At 43.0% G+C, this 22,577-nt stretch overlaps 1 pseudogene; it reads left to right on the top strand.

The window, feature by feature from the left end:
• The first annotated feature begins 3,511 nt into the window (after positions 1-3,511).
• Positions 3,512-22,577, top strand: part of LOC146839477 (uncharacterized) — a 115,412-nt pseudogene continuing 96,346 nt past the window's right edge.

The raw sequence follows: 22,577 nt of genomic DNA, 5'->3' as shown, positions 1-22,577 counted from the left end.
CCTAAAACACAAGGAATACACTGACAGCTACCTGACTACACTGAGTTTCTTCTTACCTTCTATCCATATGTACCATCCTGTCTCTGATTTCCAGGGGTCTTGGCATTGCGTCAGTAGAGTGTCATTCAACCTACCTCTACACGATCCGTTGTCACTTTTGTTCCCCAAATTGATGTCTCTGCAGGTGAAGTGAATATTGCGGTCTCTATTTGGGCTCAAAGAAATCTATTCTGAGCCAATTCATCTCTGCTTCCCAACTTTTGAGCAAGCTCCATTGGCTACCTATTGGAAAGCGCTCAAAGTATAAAGCCCTATGCATCTCTCACAAAATCTTATGCAAGCAAGGAGCACCCAGCCTAGCTGCCTAGATGCAATTTTCAATGCCCTCAGAATACTATTCTCTGTCAGTGCATCCACATCCCACGCCACAGCAGAGCCAGAACAGGAGGTTACTCCTTCCATGTCCTAGCTCCGACCCTATGTAATTCTATGCCTCCTAACCTTAGAAAGATTCAAAATCCTTTACTTTTCTCCAAACAGACTGACGATTTTGCTTCTCTGCCTCTGTGATATCTTCTGACACCTGGACCCTCATCTTCTCCCCAAGGCAGGCAACCTCCAGGTGTTTTGCTTTCTAAGGCTCTTCACCCCACCCCCGCTTGTAAAGGGTCAAAGTGGTAGCACCCATGCACTAAGTGCCCTTATCAGCTGCGGAAATAAGAGACATTGTACACCAATACCCAGCGCAGTGAAGGCCTGAAACAGACACAAAAAGGAATGTGTGCTACGTGTTCACCTCCTCTATTTGTACCTCATAAGGAGCTACCTGTGCACTTCCTCCATTTGTATGTCCCGGGCAAGCTTCTTTGTTGATGCTTGTGATCCTTGTACTGTCAACCATGGCCGATGTCTGCTGTGTGCATCAAGTCACTCCCCTGCTTTAGTTGTCAGTGAACCTTGCTGAGCGAGCACACAGACATAAGGGAGTGTTGCAGGGTTTCTGCACATACACAGAACCATGCGCAGGATTATGGGACCTCGGTGTATAGGGGCTAAGCCTTCCTACCACCTCAGTGCCCACGAGCCCAGGACTGACTAGCTATAGTGTCTCACTTGCTCTGATACTCACAAACGGAGGAACCAATGATAAGACAACCAAGAACACAACACTCCTGTATCTCTCAGGAATCACGGTAATAAGACACACCTTTTCTCTCACATTCTCGTACTTGTCCACAATAAGATCAGACTAACGTGCTCAAAAATGCAGTATACGTGCCACAACCAGCAGCAACATGTATAATATCAATACAGTTAGCATTGCAGCAAGGCAATGTATCATAAGGGGAGATGTTATGTTATAAAGACTGTGGATAAAGGACTATAAGGCCTAACCACCCTCCCCTTTGTAAGCAGAAGTATTATTATATAATAGAAGATCTCTGGGCTTTGTCAGCAGACCCCATACCATAGATCGCATTTCTACATCACAGGTACATGTTGCTCTTCTCCCTGGAAAGGTCCCTCTCCAAGTGTGTGTCACCCAAACGTGTATCCCCATAATATCAAAGTACAAGCTTCCAGCAAGAACAGATGCCTTGGTATGTTTTGTCTAAGATGCTAGGGCCTGGCCAGAACAGAATAACAAGAGTCTGTGTTTATCGGCCTTGCTCACAATGTTCAGACTAAACTCCAGGAACAGACAGAGAACAAGCACAGCAGAGAGTTCTCATGTGAAAGGCATAAACAGAGTTTCGTAAAAATAAAGGCATGTAGTGTTGTGCGCAAAAGCAGCATCATGGCTACCGGGCTCATGCTAATTAAAAGAGGTCGACAATGACTCTAGCACCCACGTTACAGGAGTATGGAAAGTGATGAACACGGAATAAGGTAAAGCTGAATTTAAGAAATGGCCAAAGGTTTAAATGCTACACTCACCCTCAAGCAACGGACATCTTGTCCCACTCTGCCAACGCCCCAACCACCCACAGAGTATCATGCTGGCAGCAAACGGAATTAAATAGAACAAATGGTTCTATCGGGTTTATACAATTGCTTAGAGTAATATATTTACTTTAACGAACCAAAGAGTATTTATAGCACATACAAAGAAACGAAAACACCAACACGAGAAATAGATTTAATCATATATTGTAAAGGGTATTGAATACCGCTGGCTGTCACAAATACAAATTAAATTGCAGGAAGACAATGAGTGACTGTCGTGAGAGAGTGACATATAGTGAATAGTGAAATGAACAGTACGCTATATACATGACAAATACATTGGTGACATGAAAGAAGGAAGAAAAAAAAATCTTTAAAGTATTGTCCTATATGATTTTACACATAGAATGCGAGACCCATTGATGAATCAAATCGTGATCAAGAGAACTGTGTGGAGATATGTTAGATGTCGACGTTTCGACCCTGGAAGCAGCGCACACTGGTATGCATCAGAGCAGGTCTTCCTCAGGACTGTGAACGGAGGAGTGGACAGCCACAAAGCAGACTCTTCAATGAATGAGATCAGGAATTTGGAGGCGTGAATCAATTCCAAGGTTAAACTTCACTAATGTTCAAGTTCAGTAGTAGTGCCGCAATCAGGAGAGTTCTTCCTAACTGCAATGGCACTGTTGCTCAGAGGATCTCTATGGGCTCAATTGACATCCAGCAGCTGGTTGGAGTCACATGTTGGGAGCCTTGACTAAATATTCAGTGATGACAAAATAGTTGTGTGTCTTCCAGGAGCAGCGCTCGTCCGTCTGACCGCTTCTTAGACGAGTTAAAGAAAACATAAGACATTAAGTCAGATACCATGGTAAGGTAGAAAAAGACAAAAAGCACACACTTCTTGGCAGCAGAGATATCGAAGGTATATCACTGGCAGTGATTGAATCGCTATTATAAATGCTGCAATCTTCCCACAAATGATTGGACGAACCCCAGGTAAGTGCAACGATAACTTAACAAACAGAAAAGTAAAGACAGGAGTTGGAACTTCAGCTGATCCTGTGTGAACAGGAAAGTATTGTCAAGAACAGTGTGAATGGAGCTGCATTTGTTATATACTTCCTGAAGTGTTACCTTTATTACATCTTGAAGAGTTTCCTTTGTCATATACTTCCTGAAGAGTTACCGTTATTATACACTTCGTAAAACTGAAGCAGCATATCCTGATTCATCTCTTTTTCCACAATGTCTTCTTGTTTAAATGAAATCTTGACCATGTGCGTCTTCCTAAAGCTATACCTCTAGCGAATGGGTGCTCCGTGAGTGCCCTTTCTTTACTAAGTAACTCTGTAAACACTGGTAAATCACCTCCTTTTCTGAATTACGATGTGGCATGTTCAATAGAACATTTAGTTAAATATCTGTGTATGGTGAAATGTATCTTGATTACTTTCAAAAATGGTAAAGAAGAGATGTCTTTTACAAATATTTAAATATTGTGTATTTACATTCTCTTACATTTCCATTTAGTGATAAATCTCTTTACATCCAACAGGAAACCAGCCTTGAATGCACAAATGATTATGAATAATGACAATAATCGTGTAAATCTCCAAAAAGCCGTCAGAAAAAATGAGCTCCAATATTCAGGTAAAGAGCTGCACAGTCAGAGACTGAGGAACCTGAACATAAACTGATAGATCCTGGAAGAAGCAGTCAAGAGCAATTCAGTGGATGTAAGAACCTGAGCTGTGCACCTCCACACCACAAGACGAAGAAATGACCTCTAGAAATATAACACAACAACAATAACTAACTACTGCCTGTATAAACAAGTCTCAAAGCTTTGATCATTGGATCGGTGTGAGGTGGATACAGCATTGCTCTGTTTCATGTAATGATGGCAGACCACCATTCAGTGCGCTGGTTATATTGTAAACTATTTCTGGCTAAACCACAGGAGCAAGAGAAAAGCACAATAGAGTGGAGCCAGACAACTGAAGGATAAAGGAAAGAGAGAGTCTTTGATCTACAACAGACTGTCCCAATTTGCATCGACCTGAAGGAAGACTAATCTTTACCCATAAACATGCAACACCATTATACAATCTAAAGACATAACCACCTACAAAGAAGCTTCACTTGCCACAATTATAATATGTGTCGTTGGTGAGTCTTGTATTTCGTTGTGAAATCTGAAATCAAGCATCCAACATACCACACACATACAGAGAATGTGAGTATAACACAAGTGCTTTATCAACCATGTTAGCTCTTCAGGAAACACAGTCATGGGAAGCAGACAATTATAAACCCGACCCAGAGACACTAACCAAGAAAGAAGAATCAAACACATGCAGCAAGAGCTTTAGTTTGTCATCACTACTAAAGAGCCATCAACAAACACACACAGGAGAAGCAACGTGCAAATGCAATGAATGTGTGAAGAACTTTAGTCAGTTAGCACTCCTAAAAGATCATCGGCGAACACACACTGGGGGAAAACCGTACCATTGCACTGAATGCGTGAAGAGCTTCAGTCAGTTATCACAACTCCAAAGACATCAGCGAACACACACTGGGGGAAAACCGTACCATTGCAATGAATGTGTGAAGAAATTCAGTCGGTTGTCACACCTTCAAAAACATCAGCGAACACACACAGGGAATAAGCCATTCCAGTGCAGTGAATGTGTAAAGAGCTTCAGTCAGTTATCAAATCTTCAAAGACATCAGCGAACACACACAGGAGAAAAACCATACGATTGCAATGAATGTGTGAAGAAATTCAGTCAGTTGTCACATCTTCAAAAACATCAGCGAACACACACAGGGGAAAAGCCATTCCAGTGCAGTGAATGTGTGAAGAGCTTCAGTGAGTTATCACAACTCCAAGTTCATCAGCGAACACACACTGGGGAAAAGCCATACCATTGCAATGAATGTGGAAGTTCTTTTAGTCATTTCTCAACTCTCAGGATTCATCACCGAACACACACAGGAGAAAAGCCATTCCAGTGCAGTGAATGTGTGAAGAGCTTCAGTCAGTTATCACACCTACAAGAACATCAGCGAACACACACTGGGGAAAAGCCATACCACTGCAATGAATGTGGAAGTACTTTTACTCATTCCTCAACTCTCAGGATTCATCACCGAACACACAGAGTAGAAAAGCCATTCCAGTGCAGTGAGTGTGTGAAGAGATTCAGTCAATTATCAACCCTGCGAAGACATCAGCGAACACATAGAGGGTAGAAACCATACCATTGCAGTGGATTTGGAAGTAGTTGCAGAAAGGATTTTCAGCTAACTACAGGGATTAGTGATAACACCTATAAAAACAACACACTTAAATAAGTTTAACAAGCACAGACTGGAGAATATTTGTAGCTGGTTTTGGTGCTTGGCCATTTTGTGCAACAACTGGTTCAATGACAGCTGCTAGAGAACAACGTCCAAAGGCACAAGAAGTCAAAGTAGGAAAATGTGACCTGTAACTCTGAGAGTTAATGCTTGCAGTGCACAACATTTACCTCCGAAGCCCTGACGTGGGAAAAAATGATGCTCATTTCGATCATCACATGCATATGTAAAAGCACCCACCATAGTGGCACTTCCTCAGCGGTGTCCAATATCAAGCTGGACTCTTGGGAAATTTGCTGGCTCACCACTGACTATGTTAATGATTCACGGTGAGATTGGTTGTATATGAATATATTTTATACATGTCTTATTTACAAAGAATCACCCAACCAACTCCTAACTGCTGAAAGGACAGAATCAGTGCATGATGGCAGAATTATTGATCAGAGAGAGAGCTGTTGAAAAGTTTAGTTCTGAATAGGTTTCTGAAAGCTTGATGGTTAGGTAAAGATTGAATCTTGAGCAGTAAAGAATTCCAGCTCTTAGAGTCCAGAACTATCGACTCCCTGCTTTACATTTCTTGAACCTTGGCACTGGAAAATACATCTGGATTCAGCAGTAAAGGAACACAAATGATACAGATTTTTGACATAAATGATATTCAGGTTTGTGTTTACAAGTAAAAAGAAACACTTGTTTTATAAACTGCCGGTGAATGAATGGACATAAAAAGTATGTGCTGCCTCATGAGCAAACATTGAATCTTTGTGATGCCGTTGGGACGTCCTCAGACCACAAATAAGACAGATCGTAGGATTCTGAATCATCTGTGTTATATCCTATACTTCCTAGTCCTGGCTGCTCAGCCTGCATGAGTGTGATGTCATGGAATGTTGGGAGTGTGTGCATGCTTTGAAAGAGTGATCAGTTAGATTGAATGGGGCTGAGCAGGAGGATGCTGCTCCCGGTGGGGCAATCCTGTACCATCTTACTTGAACAATAAATCTACCTAACTACATCCCTGGCTCCTGGTATACTTATGACGACAGTACATTTCTTCAGTTACAAAAATGGCGACGATTTTTAAAAGAACCACGCGTGATGAACCAAGAAACAAGGAACTGAAAGAAGGAACTAAAAGAAGATGGCCAGTGTCTGAAAAGAAGCCTGAAAATTAAGCCTGCGCAACGCCTTGGATGCCCCACCGGTGTCTTTTCCAACAGACAGTCCACAAAGGTATGTGTTGGGCGTTAGGCATTAAGTGGCTTGGGTGGCTTGAAACCTGCCTGTGCAGTTAAGAAAAGCACATAGAGGAGTCATGCCTACAGACTGCATAAAATGAATGTTTTTTTGCTGTGTGATCTTGAACTGAAGCTATTTAAATTACCTGATGTTTGAAACCTGTCTACAGACTGCATAAAACATACGTTTTTGCTGTGGAATTTTGAACTGAAGATTTTTAAACCATCTGATGTTTGAAACCTGCCAACCTACAAACTATTGGTCTTGGCGTGTTAACCTGCCTGGAAAATATTTGAAGTCAATTAGAAATATTGAAGGGAGGCGCGTTATGGATTCTGTTATGCACTGCATGCCACATGGAGTAAATGAGCAGTATTAGATTTTTTTTTCAACTGCTGGCACCAAGAAAATGTTTGAGCAGCGTTTATTTTTTAAACCGTGCATGGATGTTGGAACACTTACTGTAGCCTTAGCTGACTGTCTGCATTTTAAAGCATTCTGAAATCGGGGGCATGAGTCGGGCCCCTTGAAACGTTTGGCAAAGTTTCCAGGGTGGTGTCAGATGACCATCTAATCACTAAAAAGAGAAACTGAAATGCTCGGAGTTACAACCTGAACAAAAAGAATTTCACGCTCACATTTGGGGGAGTGCTGTGACAGTCGGAGTGTGAGACTGACTTGCGGCGGAGGACTCAACGAACAGAAATTGCTTTTGTTTATCTGGGGGCATTCGTTTGGTAAAACTTCAAACGCTTGGGGAGTATTGGTGAGCATCGCGCTGGCTTTTGTGAATTGTGACGGACTTGTTGGCATTTAAAAAAAAAAAAAAAAAAGAAAAGGGGAACCAAGACGTGAGTTAAATGTTTTTTTTTTCTACTCGATTCAGACAAACTCATGAAACTCGATGCATAAATGTTACCGTTCATGCGCTATTATTCAAAAGTTAAAAACGAATCTGGTAGAACGTGACTGAGCAAGCTTCTTATGATTCAAACTTACATGAATGCATGTCTGGAACTTCGAAGCGAATTATGCAAGCCAACATTCTCTAGAGGATTCTTCTTCCACCACACTGTGATCTGTAGCACGTTCGGCGTGAGTTACCAATGATTGTTGTCATCACGTGGAGGTTGTCATGGTAACGTTCAGAATGAAAAGCTGTCCGGCCTCCTTATCTACGGCATGTCGGGTGCGGCAAAACTAACGTAGAAAACGTCCTAATGCGAAAGATGCCTGTGCGAAGTTTTGGAGATTTCAAGGTGACTGTTCCTGCTATAAAACAATGGCGCAAGACCAATGAACTGGGTATCGTTCAAAAGTGATTATTTCCCAACAGTGGCACTGCGCTATTATGACTCGTGATAGTCGATTTGTGAATCCATATTTTGAACTAGTGTATTGTTTCTCGCAAGCCTGTTTTCTAATTTTCCCTGTCACCTTCCGAGTTGATAGTGAATTAGTTTTTATGCTATTTGCGTTATGGTTTGGGTAAGAAGTCACTCACCTGATGTCTTAATTGATTTGAATTGGTTGTGTTTATAGCCATTCAATTGTGGGGCATACTATTAGTAAGTTTAGGACGTGCCACTTATGTGGTAGTGAGTTATACATGTGAGTGGCAATAGTGAATGGTACGTGTGGGTGTTATGGAAGGTTATTTTGCCTTGTGTGTTGTTTTATGTCGTTTTGTATTTTCAGGTATTTGGTTGTGTTAAGTTTGTGAGTGAATCTTTAGTGCGGATGTGATCGGCACAATGGATATGTGCATATTTTAACTATAAGGTACACATACATTTCCAGGTGTACAGTGTTTCTTATGTGCTAGTATTTTGTCTATTTCTAGATGTAGCCCGTGTAGTATTTATTTTGTTTTGCCTCGCACGTCATGGTTGCGTTGGGAGTGTCCTTCACACGTCAGGGTTGTGTTGGGAATGTGATTTGCCTCGCACGCCATGGTTGCGTTGGCAGTGTCCCTCGCACGTCATGGTTGCGTTTTGAGTGTCCTTCACACGTCAGGATTGTGTTGGGAATGTGATTGGCCTCGTACGTCAGGGTTGCGTTGGCAGTGTCCCTCGCACATCATGGTTGCGTTGGGAATGTCCTTTGCACGTCATGGTTGCGTTGGGAATGTCCCTCACACGTCAGGGTTGTGTTGGGAAGGTGCTTTGCTTTGCACGTCCGGGTTGCATTGGCAGTGCACTAGTTTTTAATTTGTAATGTTTGGCGTGCATTATATTTGTTTTGTTCTCTCGCACATCAGTTAGTGTGCGTTGTTACATGTTTTTCTTTCATGTTGTTAGCAGAGGGAGATAGGTGTGTTGTGATGTTCTTCTGGGTGTGCTGGGTAAGTGTTTTGAATGCATTGTCTGTGAAACACATGCCATATTTTGTGATTGCACCCTGCATGAAACATGTGCAAATTTTAATGTGATTTTACATGTTTCATACCATTCTATATGAAGAACACTATCATTTATGCTATATGTTCTTATGTGAACTAGAGAAAAATCATTTATCTCTTATCAATTTATTTGATCTTGTCGATTTAAATATCCGAGAATGCTAATTGATTGATTTTGGGATCTAAGTAAGCATTTACCTATTTAATGTGATTTTCGTGATTTAATTGATTTTATTTCCTAAGTAACAAATTGTGATATTGTTCCAGCAATTTGTTTTTGTTGTTTTTTGTTGTTAATTGTTTCTAAAGGAAGGAGATATGTTATATCCTATACTTCCTAGTCCTGGCTGCTCAGCCTGCATGAGTGTGATGTCATGGAATGTTGGGAGTGTGTGCATGCTTTGAAAGAGTGATCAGTTAGATTGAATGGGGCTGAGCAGCAGGATGCTGCTCCCGGTGGGGCAATCCTGTACCATCTTACTTGAACAATAAATCTACCTAACTACATCCCTGGCTCCTGGTATACTTATGACGACAGTACATTTCTTCAGTTACAAAAATCTGTAAGGTGCTTTTGTGTTGCTGGAACAGCCAAATACACAGTGTTCTTATGGCCCAGCCTTGCTTAATTGAAGGAGTTCACCAATATAATATGCACATCAAAAGAAAGGATACATCTTCAGTAGCCAAATATAGTAAAAACTAATGCTTTCCACCGAGGTCATTTTAACAAAGTGCTGAGTCTGAGAAGTTTTTCCTGCTGCCGACCATCATCACCACCACCACCACCTCACAGCCAGTGAGGAACAGCAACAAGACTGCTCTTCAGCACACCCATCCTTATACATAACACACTACAGGGGTTTGCTCCAGGGTCAAACTCACATTACTTTCACGTTAACAGCAACAAGTTCTAAACTGAACAAATTAAATTTAGGAACAAGTGGTTTGTACGGCCATTAGTGGCATAATACATTTGAAACCCAATACTTTATAAATCTGTATTAATGATACATAACCAAACATCCAAACACCACCTATGTATGGACATCCAAGAGCCTTTAAAAACCACACTACAGAGGTGTGTACTAGGATCAAACTCAATTTACTTTAACGTTAACATGAACTAATTTATTATACAGCAAGAACAGTCATAATGCTATGAAATGTACACAATGATGACTAGATTTGACATATTACTAACAAATGTATGTTTTTTGATATGTAATAAAAAAAATGTATTTGCATTCATGGTATTTGACTGCTGGTTGTATGGAAAGAGATGTTAAATGTGATTTCTTCCCTAAACTATAAAGATAATTTGTGATGTCAGCAAGGAGCCTAGATTATTTGGCAATGGAGGTGTCATTAAATACCGGATTTATTTTGGAAAACGAAAAATATGCGTGTATTGTGGCACTCCTCTTGTTAATAATCCATAAAAATGCTACAGAATGCTGAGTACTTGAAAGCATTCTGTCATACGAGGGATTTAAATATGCATTTGTCAAATACAAAATTGACTTACATTTTTATTTTAAGCTTCTTATACAGCGCTTCTTTATCTAATAATCCCGGATGGGTTTTCTCCAAGAGCCCTTTCTCCTTCGGAAGAAGGGTCATTTTTTCCTAGTATTTTTCTGTTTGAGACTGCCAGTCTTTTCATAGTGTTCCTGAAGAAAAAGAAGTAGGTCAGAATGCCTACCATAAGTAGGGCGGACAGTCTGATGTACTTACACCAACCGCCCCAGGTATGTCGGTCATTGTTGTGAGGGTTTCTGAGGTTCTGACCTCAGTTGAATCAGAGGGGAACTGTGTTAGATTCTTCTTACCAACCTCAAACATTCTCCAATTTATTTTTGTAATCCGTTTAATACAATTTGCTAAGGGATTACACATGAGAACCATGGCCATGCTTTCTTCTCCTACTCCTGCATTAGGGATCAGGAGGTTGTCTATGATTCTTGGCCTCTTATTCGCCTGCTTCAGTCCTTCTGGGATATCCTGTTTCACCAATTTATCCTTCAAGGATTTCTGTTGTTTTTCAAAGAGCCTTATTAGAACAGTTTCTCCAAATTTGTAAAACTGTTGAAAGTGGAGATTCTTCCTTAGAGACCTTGGTTGGAAGTTTGCAACATTGTGTCTGGTGTTGTGTAAACACGCAATCACACAAGGGGGCTAGAGGAGATTTCAGGACCTGCGTGGGCCAACTCCCCACTAATTATTCATATTACAAAAAAGGCCACGGGTCCGAAATCAACAGGAGGTTATACAAATTACTGGGTGTACTATGCCACTCAGAGGGGGATTTCCCTTTTAAGGATGGTTACCCTCACACACTAGCGGTGTCATGGTTCATCATGAAGGGGCAATGTCCTTAAAAGGGAAACCCCTCTCTGAGTGGCATACTACACCCAGTAATTTGTATGAGCTGTTGTGTGAAACCAGTGTGCCGTTCTCCAAGGCTGTGCAGTTGCATCAAATGTTGTGTAAAAGCAGTGTGCCACCCCACGAGGCTGTGCTGTTGAATCAGACTATGTGTAAAAGTAGTGTGCAGCCTTCTTTGGCTGCATAAAGACCTATCTAAAACCATTGTGTCTCCATACACTTGCTGCCAACTGCAGCGTATTTGTTTCCACCTTCTACCTGGGATCCTATCTGTTTGCTGCCGACTGCGGCGTCAAAGTGTCCACCTTCTACCTGGGATCCTATCTGTTTGCTTCCAACTGTGGGGTCATAGTGTCCACCTTCTTCCTGGGGTCCTATCTGTTTGTCGCCATCATTATGAGATGCAGGAGCTGCAGAAAGAAGGGCATGAGGATTCACTAATAATGTGTTGTTACTAAAATGTTACAGATCACAATGACAAGTTACAATTCATTCAAACTGTGGCTCTGTCACTATTGTGGCAAATATCTTAAATACCCAGCGACTCCATGTAAGTCTTACAGAATGGTGAACACACATAGATCGACCATTATATACACCACACTTTATTGATGAGAAACCTGTGGGGAAGCATCCAGTAAAGAGAAGGAAACTGGAACATCGAGTGCTTGATCCTCAAATCCTTATTTACTTATGTATTTACTTTAGGAAACTTCATTGTCCTCTATCCTTTGCCACTCTCCAGATGGGTTACGTGGTCCATGAAACAATCTGGGCAATTAATAGAACCTGTTTCATGAGCTCATTACTCTAGGCCTGCCATGGCTTCCTAAACCTTTTCAATAAAAGAACATTGTGAGAGCAGCAAATTGGTTTCGGCTTCCACTTTCAAAACTTTCCATTACAAACCAATTGTTCATGCTTCTTCTGTTATTAAGCAGTTTTAAAATAGCATGATGGTAGTCTCAAGTCTTTCAAGAAAATCCAGGTGTTCCCAGTGTCTATGATGGAAAGTCCTAATTTAATTAAATGCACTTAGTCGACTATCTTTAATTTTGTGGATAGCGGTTTGACTCTGTTTAATATGTATTGTCCCTCTCTAATTTGTTCTGTGATGCAGTGGTCTTTAACCTGTGGTCCGAGGACCCCTGGGGCTCTGCGAGGCCTACTCAGGGAGTCTGCAAATGTTTTTACAAAATTAAATAATATTAAAATTAATAAAGGATGTACGAATGAAGAAGCAAAACTGAAAATTGTAAACCTTTTTCAATATTTGATTATGTATTAAACAAAAGTTGATTGCTCCTCTGCAGTGATTACTTTAAGGTAGATGCAGGTCTCAGCGGTCTCCTTACAAATATGGAAGCTGGCCGTTGTGGTGGAACCATTGCCACATCCCTCGGAGCAGGTTGAATTGGAGGGGTAATGTAGGTGTCTTCTGAGCCAGCCTCCATGACTATGACTGGCTCTTCCTCCTCATCCCCATCCATTATTCTAAGGCTTTCAGGAACTTTATTTTTCACTTGTCACTCATGGCGGGTCTTGGACTCAGCCAGGGTCCAATCCATGTCCAGATCATCAGAGGGGGTGCTTGGAATTTGGAGAAGATGATGGAGTACCTTTTCTGCCGGAGATCAGAAATCCAATGGTTCAAGAAGAGGTACATCATGCTCAGCAGGAAGCTCAACCTCCTGTTCTCCTCGTACTTCAGAAAGATGTATAGCTGGCTGCCTCTCCTGTTGTTCACTTTGCTAAGTTTCCTGCAACGACTGGGTACTAATTTACGGCTGAGACACATCTAATTCAGACGCAGTGCTTGTCGCCATGATGGCAGTGGCTGCCTCGCTGGGAGACATGGCCTTGGGTTTAGGTTGGGGTGGTGGCATTGATGTGGGAGTGCCACACCACATTTCCTGAAAAGGTGTTTGTCATCACGCCAGTGGTGGCACAGGCAAAGTGTTTTTCTCTTCCGCCTGGGACCCTTTTTAGGCAGCACCTTTCTTTGGGGCTGTCTTCAAGCTCTGTCCGTTTGCAATTTGCTGCACAAGCAGAAGAGAGAATGTCTCTTTTTTTTTTTTTTTTTTTATTATTCAGTTCGCAGGAAAAACATCATACATAAATCAATCAATTAAATCAGCCAAAATATTGAATCATTACATATAGTAACACAAAATATAACTCACATTAATTTATGAAAACACGAGCATGGCCTCGTATAACATATACAACTCCATATATTGTAGCATTGGCTGCCAAATTTTAAGCCCTAATTGTTTCTTCCTCAAAGATCGTATACGATAGAGGCTATATTCTAAATTAAACACATTATGAAACTTAGAGCACCACATTTCTAATGGTGGTGCATCTACTTGCAGCCACATAGATGCAACACATAATCGAGCAACAGCCATCGCTATAAATATAAAATAACGAAAAGGATAACATATGTGGATAGGTTCAATATCATCACCCACACCCAATAACGTAACCTCTCTAGATATATGAACATCTACCCCAGTAGTATGCGATAAAATTTCTGAAATATCAGATATATATTGTTTAAGGGCTATACAATCAAAAAATACATGTACAATATCAGCTTTATCCGCCTGACACCTGAAACATTTCCCATCATGTATCCCACCCCACTTCATCATCTTAACAGGTGTACAGTATAAATTAAACAAAGTTTTATAGTGTTGTGTGCGTAAATTTGCCGTCAATATGACTTTACTTGCCATAACAATTGAGGATTGCACATATGAACCAGAATTACCGAATCTATCCCTCCATTTCGCATCCTGCACCTCTATATCATCCCGCTGAGTTGCCAATAGAATATCATACAAAGCCCCAATTTTAGCTTTTTTTAACAATGCCTCTAATAAATAATTTGTTGCTATAAGGGTGCATCTACAGTGTTTATTAATAAAATCTCGAATTTGCAGATATTTGAAGAAGTCGTGTTTGGATATTTTATAACGATCCACCAATTCGGAGAAGGGAATGATTGACCCATCCCTATAAATATACCCTAGACGTCGTATGCCCTTGCCCTGCCAAATAGCCATTTTTGTGTCCCAAAACACCGAAGGAAAGATTTCCATAGAGTTAAATGGTGTGTAGTAGCTGATCCGATTTATAGGAATAATTTTTCGGATCATCCTCCAGGCTTTATATGCAGCAAGTACAATTTTGAATCGAGTTCTTTTAAAATAATTTGGTTCATAGAACTTAAGCAGGGCCTCCCTCGCCTGAGTTCCCAACAACATCTGGTATATATCCGGAGTTTCGAAAGACCCTGCTTCGGCCCCAGTCACCAAGTATTGCATATTCTGCAAAAAGCAAACTAAATAATAAAAAGTAAAATTCGGCACACCCCATCCACCACGTGTCAATGGAAGTGTCATATATTTTGAAGCCCGTCGACTTTTTTTCCATCCCCATATAAACCTATCTACAATAGGCTGTAACTGCATTAATTGTGCGCTTGTCAACTCCAGCATTACCGTCCTGAAATAGTACATTGCCCGAGGAAGTACACACATTTTTAAAACATTACAGCGTCCCACCATTGATAAATGTAGACACTCTACCTTTTCCAATTGCCGTTTTGTAGCGGCAAGTATACCAGCCCAATTTACTTCAACTATCTCTTGAGGTGACATTCTAATCTTTATGCCCAAATATCTTGCTTCCGGTGTAACACGCGCATCGCCAGGACAAAGTCCCTCAGTACATACAATCTGAGTTTTAAAAATATTTAACTTATACCCAGCAACTTCCCCATACTGCTGAGTCTGAATCTCATTCTCCCTAATTACCTGCTCCGGATCAGATGTTACTACCACTATATCATCGGCATAAGCGAGAACACGTGTCTGTTGATCCCCCACTAACATTGACTTTATACCATTAGTGGTTTCCAACATTTGCACTAGTGGATTAATATAAATGGCAAAAAGTAAAGGTGAACAGGGGCACCCCTGCCTGGTGCCCCTGGATATATATACAAAAGGTGACTCCTTCCCCATCGTACAGATTCTAGCCCGTGGTCGTTTATACATAGTCTGCAAAGCTAACAGAAATTGCGGACCAAACCCCATCTTTTGCATTGTGGCCCACAAAAAGGGCCAAGATACACGATCAAATGCTTTTTCAGCATCAAGAAAGACTAACCCTATATGCTCTTGACAGATATTAGCATAATCTAACAACGAAATTACCCTATGTATGTGGTTTACCGTGCTCCTACTGGGCAAAAAGCCATGCTGATATCGAGAAACCAACAATGGTATAATTTTGGCTAATCGAGTCGCGAGGATTTTTGAGTACACCTTGTTGTCAGCATTAATTAATGATATCGGCCTATAAGACCCCGGATTTCTAGAAGGCTTGTCCGGTTTCTTAAATATGACTATATTAGCATCATTCCATGATGGTGGGGGATTTCCACGTTGGACTTCTAAAAACGTAGCTAGCATATCGTCCTTAATGATTGGGAAAATTATCCGATATACCTCCAGGGGAAGTTTGTCCGGCCCTGCCGCTTTCCCTGACGCTAACCCCACTATCGCTGTTTGTACTTCTAACATTGATATTGGGGCTTCTAGTTCCTCTCGATCAGCTAACCCTATCTCAATTAAGTCTAGGTTACGAAGATATTGCTCTATAGTGCCCTGCGTCGCCAAATCATGAGTATATAATTCTTTGTAATATAAATGAAATACCTCCAATATACCTTCTATAGTCTCTACTACACCACCTTTACCATCTTCCAGTGCATCTATTCGCTGTGAGGTTTGTCTACCCCGCAGCCTTTGAGCTAGACATCTCCCAAATGAAGGGATATCATGGGCTAGTGTCAATAGGAAACCCCTAAACTTCAGAGGTATAACCAACCTCCTGGATGCACCAGGCTTGGGGTCTCTACTCTCTGAGTATAGGAGTCCATCATCCCAATAAACTTTATGGGTGCCACTAGCATTCCCAACAGCTTCATCAGCAGCTTTTTTTTGAGGGGTTCAAGAGAGGGGCAGGTTTTCTGCTCCTGGCTCAGATCAGACCTGGAAGGGCCCCCTGTCTCCAAGAACTCAACCTGGTCAGGTTCAAGCTCCTCTAGGACAGTTCCTTCTGCAGGCTCAAGATCATCTCCCTGAGGAGACTGATCAGTATCCTGAGACAGGTGGGAAGGCTCTGCCTTGACCCTACTGCTCCTCCTCTTTTGAGGCACCTGGTCCATTATTCCAGAATCCAGGGCCTGTCCAGCTTTTGACATTTTTGTCTGTGACCTAGTCACAGCAAAGACATTTGCAGGGAACCCTAACATTTCTGCATGTGTCCTGAGCTCCACTTCAGCCCGAGCTGAAGTCTCTAGATCATTGCCAAGCAAGCACTGTACTGGTAGGTCTGCACTTACCACAACCTTCTTAAGGCCAGTTACCCCTCCCCAGGAGAAGTTAACAACTGCCAGAGAATGGTCTGTTCTGACATTGCTAGCATTGGTCACTTGGTACATTTCACCAAGTATAATCTGCCCAGGATCCACAAGATCTTTTGTCACCATTGTGACACTTGCTCCTGTGTCCCTGAATGCCCAAGCTTCTACTCCATTAATTAAAGGCTGCTGTCTGTATTTGCCCAAGTTACTGGGACTCACAAAGGAGGACATATCCATGCCTCCACCAATGACAAGCACAACCTGAGTTGGTACTCTGACTAAGGCAGAGTCCATCTTAGAACCCAGGGTCAACCCTACTACATCCTTATTCTGTATATTCCCACCACCAATTGTAACTGCACTAGGGGGAGCAGGTGCCTTAGGGGTATTGGTGGGGGCTGGAGTATTTTCTTTGGCCTTTACCCTTTCTTGACTGTGAATCCCCACCTGAAAAAGATTTTTGGAGCCCTTGAGAAGACTTCTGGTCTTTACCCTTGTCCCCACCCTTGTCAGAGTTTTTGGAATCTTGCTTCTTTGGGTTACCACCTTGGTTCTGTACCTTCTGCCTCACCCTGGTTCTGACCCATTTGTCTGCCTTCTTTCCCAATTCTTGGGGAGAGGTCAGATCAGAGTCTACCAGGTACTGGTGCAACAGCTGATTTTGAGAGTTATTAAGAATCTGCTCCCTCATTATCAGATTGTACAATCCTATGAAGTCACACACTTTACTGCCCAATAACCAACCCTCTAAAGCCTTAGCAGCACAGTCAACAAAGTCAACCCAGTCCTAATTTTGTGCTTTTTGGGTGTCTCTGAACTTTAACCTGTATTGTTCAGTGGTTAGGCTAAACCCATCTATTAGAGCACTTTTCAAGACTTTGTAGTCATCAGCAACCTCTTCTCTTACAGTGAGGAGCTTGTCTCTACATTTGTCTGCAAAGGAGAGCCATAAGATTGCTGCCCACTGACCTTGAGGGGCCTTCTGTACTTTACAGGCCCTCTCCAAGGCAGTTATCAATTTGTGGATGTCATCCCCACTCTGGTAGGGAGGGACAATCTTACTAGGTTTCTATGGTCATAAGACCTCTCCCTATCTCTAGGGAAATTGCTGCCACCAAGGGACTCTAGTCCCTCCTTTTTACTAGCTCTGTAGAACTCCAGGGCTTCCCTATCTAAGGCCATCTGCTGCTCTCTGAGGTTGTACTTGTATTGCTCATACTTCAGCAGTCTCTCTCTCCTCTCCTGGGAGATTTCCCTCCCTCTGTGTGAAGAAACAGAGGTTCCTATAGAGAGTTAGACTGGATAGATCCCCTTGACAGAGATATATCTATTCTAGCCCTGTTGTCAGTCCTACCAGGAGGAATAAAGGAAGTGGCATTATTGTCATCCTTCTCATCCTCATCCTGGTGGTCTGTGTTCATCAGAGTCTGGTCATTGTCACCAGTCTGGTCAGCATTAGAGTTAGGGTCAGGGGAGTTTCCACTCCTGGACCCACCCTCGGGTGCTGCGCCACCCACACTGTCTAAATCATCAGGCCCACTAGTGTTAAATGGTAGCGGCACCTTCGGTCGATAACCTTTCAAGTATTGCCCGGCGGTAATTGCCTCTTATACAATTCGATGATTAACCAAAAAAAGGATAGGCGCTGGAGACTGAAAGGCAAGAAACAAGGGTATATTCTCTCTGGAGGAGAACACATCAGATCAGACAGCAAGGTATCGTCACGAGGTGCTCTACCCACATCTCTGAGGCCTGGCCTCTTATACACAGGTTTATTGCTTTATTACACGTGACACATTCTTGTTAAGACTTTGATGTACGGAAAGGCATCCTTGGAATCCCCACTTCAAGCTTGTTCCTACACATATCTACAGTGGAAGTCCCCACCCCACCCACAGTTAGAGATGGCAGAGGTCTGGTCTTTACTCATAGACCGCCCTGGGGTACCGACGGAGAGAGCGGGGCCCCCTTCCCTGAGTAGAGCCAGGTTGAGGTGAGGGTATCACCCACATTTGTAGGGTATCCGGTTTTTACATCCATGGAGTTCAACCGGTGGTAGGAATGTCTGTAATTTAATATACTTTTACAATTTTACTTATTCATAGTAGCAGCAATATTAAGGTCCTGATGAATGCCCTCGATACTTTGTAGATCCCAGTGGGCAGAAACATGTCGACCACATACTATGGACAATGAGCATAATGACGATGTATTTATGCTAAATTGCCATTTTGCTTTTTAATTTTGGCAGAGGTGCTCTACCGATTAAAGCACTTTTGAGTTTCTCTAGCCATTTTTATTCACATTTTTTGATTTAGCGCTGCACTTTTTTTGAACCCCTTTTCACACGAAGGAGAACCCACTGTTTTCTTGTCATTTCTGGTACTGTTTACAACCCTTGTACGCCTTCTCCCCTGACCCGCGACCAGGCTGTTCTCTCTAGCTCTGGTGTGGTGTGACAGGAGAGACAGACCCAGATGATGACAATACACTGATTCTTCGGTGATTGATGGGTTCTGTTCCCTAAAGGGTTCTTCTCTAACCAAGAGATGTTAGAATGAGTGGTTTTGCCTTTTGTTTATCCCTGCTGACCCAGTACTAGACCCAGGTTGTTCAGTGTTACAATATGCAATACATACACATTCATACTGTACAATCAGGGCACGTACGCACAGTCATACAATACAGTTTTTCGTGCTCTCAGTGGTTGTCTGCACTCCACGCACCATCTCACAACGTTTGTCTATGTCTTTCCCTACATTTGAGCATAGTGCGGTCCATGGCCACTCCATTCTTCAGTCGGAACTCCGATGTAGCCTACAGGGAAGAAAAGAAGGGGGGGGGGGGGGCAGCATTCAAAGTACGTCAGCGCGCGTAAACACGAAAAAGTTCTACTTACCACGTACCAGGCTAGCTGTAGGAGCGTTTAATACCACAGATCTACTATATCCTTCCTTTTTACTATACAAAGATGCTTCATTTTATTTGTCCCTAAATTCGAGTTCCCTCGTCGTGCAGTTGTTTCTCAATCAGTCGTATATTATGGGACAGAGTACCATACCTTGCATTCGGCAGATACCTTAAGCTACAGTCAACCATTTTCTAACAACTCTGGAAAAAAAAAGACAGGTGTGATGGATACAAATTTTTCATCAATCCAAAATTCAGGCAAAGAGTCTGTATTATCTGTCTTCTATTGTTTGGGAATATTGGTCATTATTAAAAACCTTCGCCAACCCTAATGATTTGCTATGACGCTGATCCCATAATTCATTCGAAAACCCTTTATTGAAAAGAAATGTCAGTACACAAATACGGGCCTACAACCGTATAGGCCGGCCACGGTGCAAGGGGCGTCGAGTATCATGAGCAATACTACCTTAATGCGAAAATAAAAATAATCAATAATGAGAAGACCAGCATAAAATAAGGTTGTTCGCATGCCCAGTCAGTACCCTCCTTGTTCCCCGCCCGTCATGTGCAAAACAAAAAAAAGACCGTACATCCCTTAACATCAATGCCAAGTAACCTGGAACGCCATAAGGAGTTGTAGGCCCCTCCCACATCGGCGCCATTTTGGGGCGAGGTTGGGTGGGTCCAGGGTACAGTCTAGATGTTTCCACTAGCTAACGGTCGGACCAGAATCCCTTTCGGCAGTCCAAAAAATTTCCAGTAATGCCAACAGAAAGAACAGACAGCATGAATCGTGACTCGAAGGTGGGGAAAGCAAAGTTGTTTCCTACCGGATCATGCTGAGGTTCCACCAGAACTGATTCTGGTTGGTAGACTACAGTGTCTCCTGGTAATTCAAACAGAAACTGGCGTCAGCATGAGGGCACCACCATCTCGCAGCGACGCCGTGGTCCTTTCGGAGAGCGGGACAGCAGGCGTGTCTCTCCGCCGATACCCTGAATCAGTCTCTCTCACGGCACCAAACGAGGACAAGGTGGCTGCCGCCCGGGGCAAAGGCAAGTTAATGTGGAATGATCGAGCGATAGTGGCGGTTGCCCTCACTGGAAGTCCGCGGGAGTCGAGGGCCAATGACTCCCATAGAATCTGCAAAGCTGAGAGGACATCTTCAAGGGTGGGGCCCATGCCCGAGCAGGCGAGCTTCCGAGTTCCAAGGTAGCCCAGAGCCATCTTAGTGGACCAGGCCCGAATCCGAAGACCCGGCCGCCATTTTGAGAGTCCTGTGGCAGCAGCAGTTCTACACCACAGCCACCAGAGTGGGTCCCCCGACCAGCCAACTGCGGGGGCCCACTTCTTGGGTGGGGCGCTAGTGGAACCTTGGTGCAGAAAGGAACTTCCGCCTGGGTGGTCGTCCGGCAGGTGAAACGTTTAATGGCTGCCCTGCTGCAGCTGGCCGGTAAGTGAAGCGTCAAGGGGTGCCCTACTGCAACTGGTGATCCTCCACCTGGGGAGGCGGGGGAGGCCCGTTCGCGTCGCCTCCCCCCAGGGCACCCCACGCCGTCTTTCGGTGCTGCATTGTAGGACGGCCAGGCCGGCACAACAACTTGCTGGACACCACCTCGATGCCGTCCGGGTATCGGCGCATCGTGTTGCCTCCGGCCTCTTCGCACAACGGACCGTCACTGATGCCGTCTCACAGGCGGATGGATTTTGTAGGCCCTTTTTATAGCCCAAAGCCGAATAAGAGACAGCAATGTTGCTACTTTGAAGAAGGAGGGGCGGGGACTGTGTCACGTGGACGGTGAAATGCTTTGGGATGGATGTTGCAGCAGGCTGCCATGTAAATGGTTGGTTAAAAAGAGTGTTTTAACGTGTTTTACCCTGTTGGAGCGTTGCATATACCTACAAGTTATTAAAGCGTTTTAATCATACTACTTTGTTGGAGTGTGGTATATATAGGTTGGGAGGGAGCGTATGGAGGGGGCATATAGGTGATCGGAGGACCTAATAGCAATTCGTCGTTCGCCCGTTGCTTGGAAGGCAACTCAGGGTAGAGCGTAGAGGGGGTCCTAACAGGGCACTGGCCTGATGTTTCAGATTCTTGTTTTTGTTTAGCTTCCTTTCTCTCCTTTATTGCTTCTTCTAACTTTCTAGCGACAAGGTGAGCTGCCTTTTGTAGTTCTTTTTCTGCCTTTACTTCTTCTCTCTTTTTCCGTTGCGTTGTTTCTTTGCGCCACATGCCGATACTGTCGAGCATAGTGGGCGTCGTTTAATTGCTACGTAGAGCTATTTCTAGCGTTTCTATTTTATGATCATCAAAGGATCCCGTCAGTGGCCACTGACTTTCGGAGTCCTTCTTTGTATATTTATGCCATAGTTTGCTATAAGCTACAGCGACTAGTCCATATTTAGTAAACATGTCCTTATTAGGGGTGCCTTCCAGTGGAGCCGGATGGTTCATCTCTAATAAGCGGTCCGGGCATAACCAACTACCAATCAGTGGGGAGAAGATAGGCATGACGGGTTACAACGGGGATAAAAGTCTGCACTACCTATCTTTTCACTGCTTGCAAAGACTAGATAGAACATCTCTATTCTACGTTATTTGCAAGTAGAGAATACCTCCAAAGAACCAATATCGAACAACCAATGTTCGGACAATCAATCAATCAAATGGTGAGAAAGAGATTGGCACGACGGGTTACAACGGGGACAAAAGTCTGCGTTACCTACCCATCACTATTTGCAAAGACTAGACAGAATATTTTTATTCTTCGTTATTTGCAAACAGAGAATATCTCAAAGAACCAATATTCTTCAAAACAATCAATGTTCGGACAATCAATCAGTGGGGAGAAAAAAACTAGGCACGACGGG

This window comes from Triturus cristatus, chromosome 4_1, assembly GCF_964204655.1.
Source record: "Triturus cristatus chromosome 4_1, aTriCri1.1, whole genome shotgun sequence".
Taxonomy (NCBI): domain Eukaryota; kingdom Metazoa; phylum Chordata; class Amphibia; order Caudata; family Salamandridae; genus Triturus; species Triturus cristatus.
The sequence above is the reverse complement of the archived record's forward strand: the minus strand, read 5'-3'. Positions and strand labels throughout refer to the sequence as shown.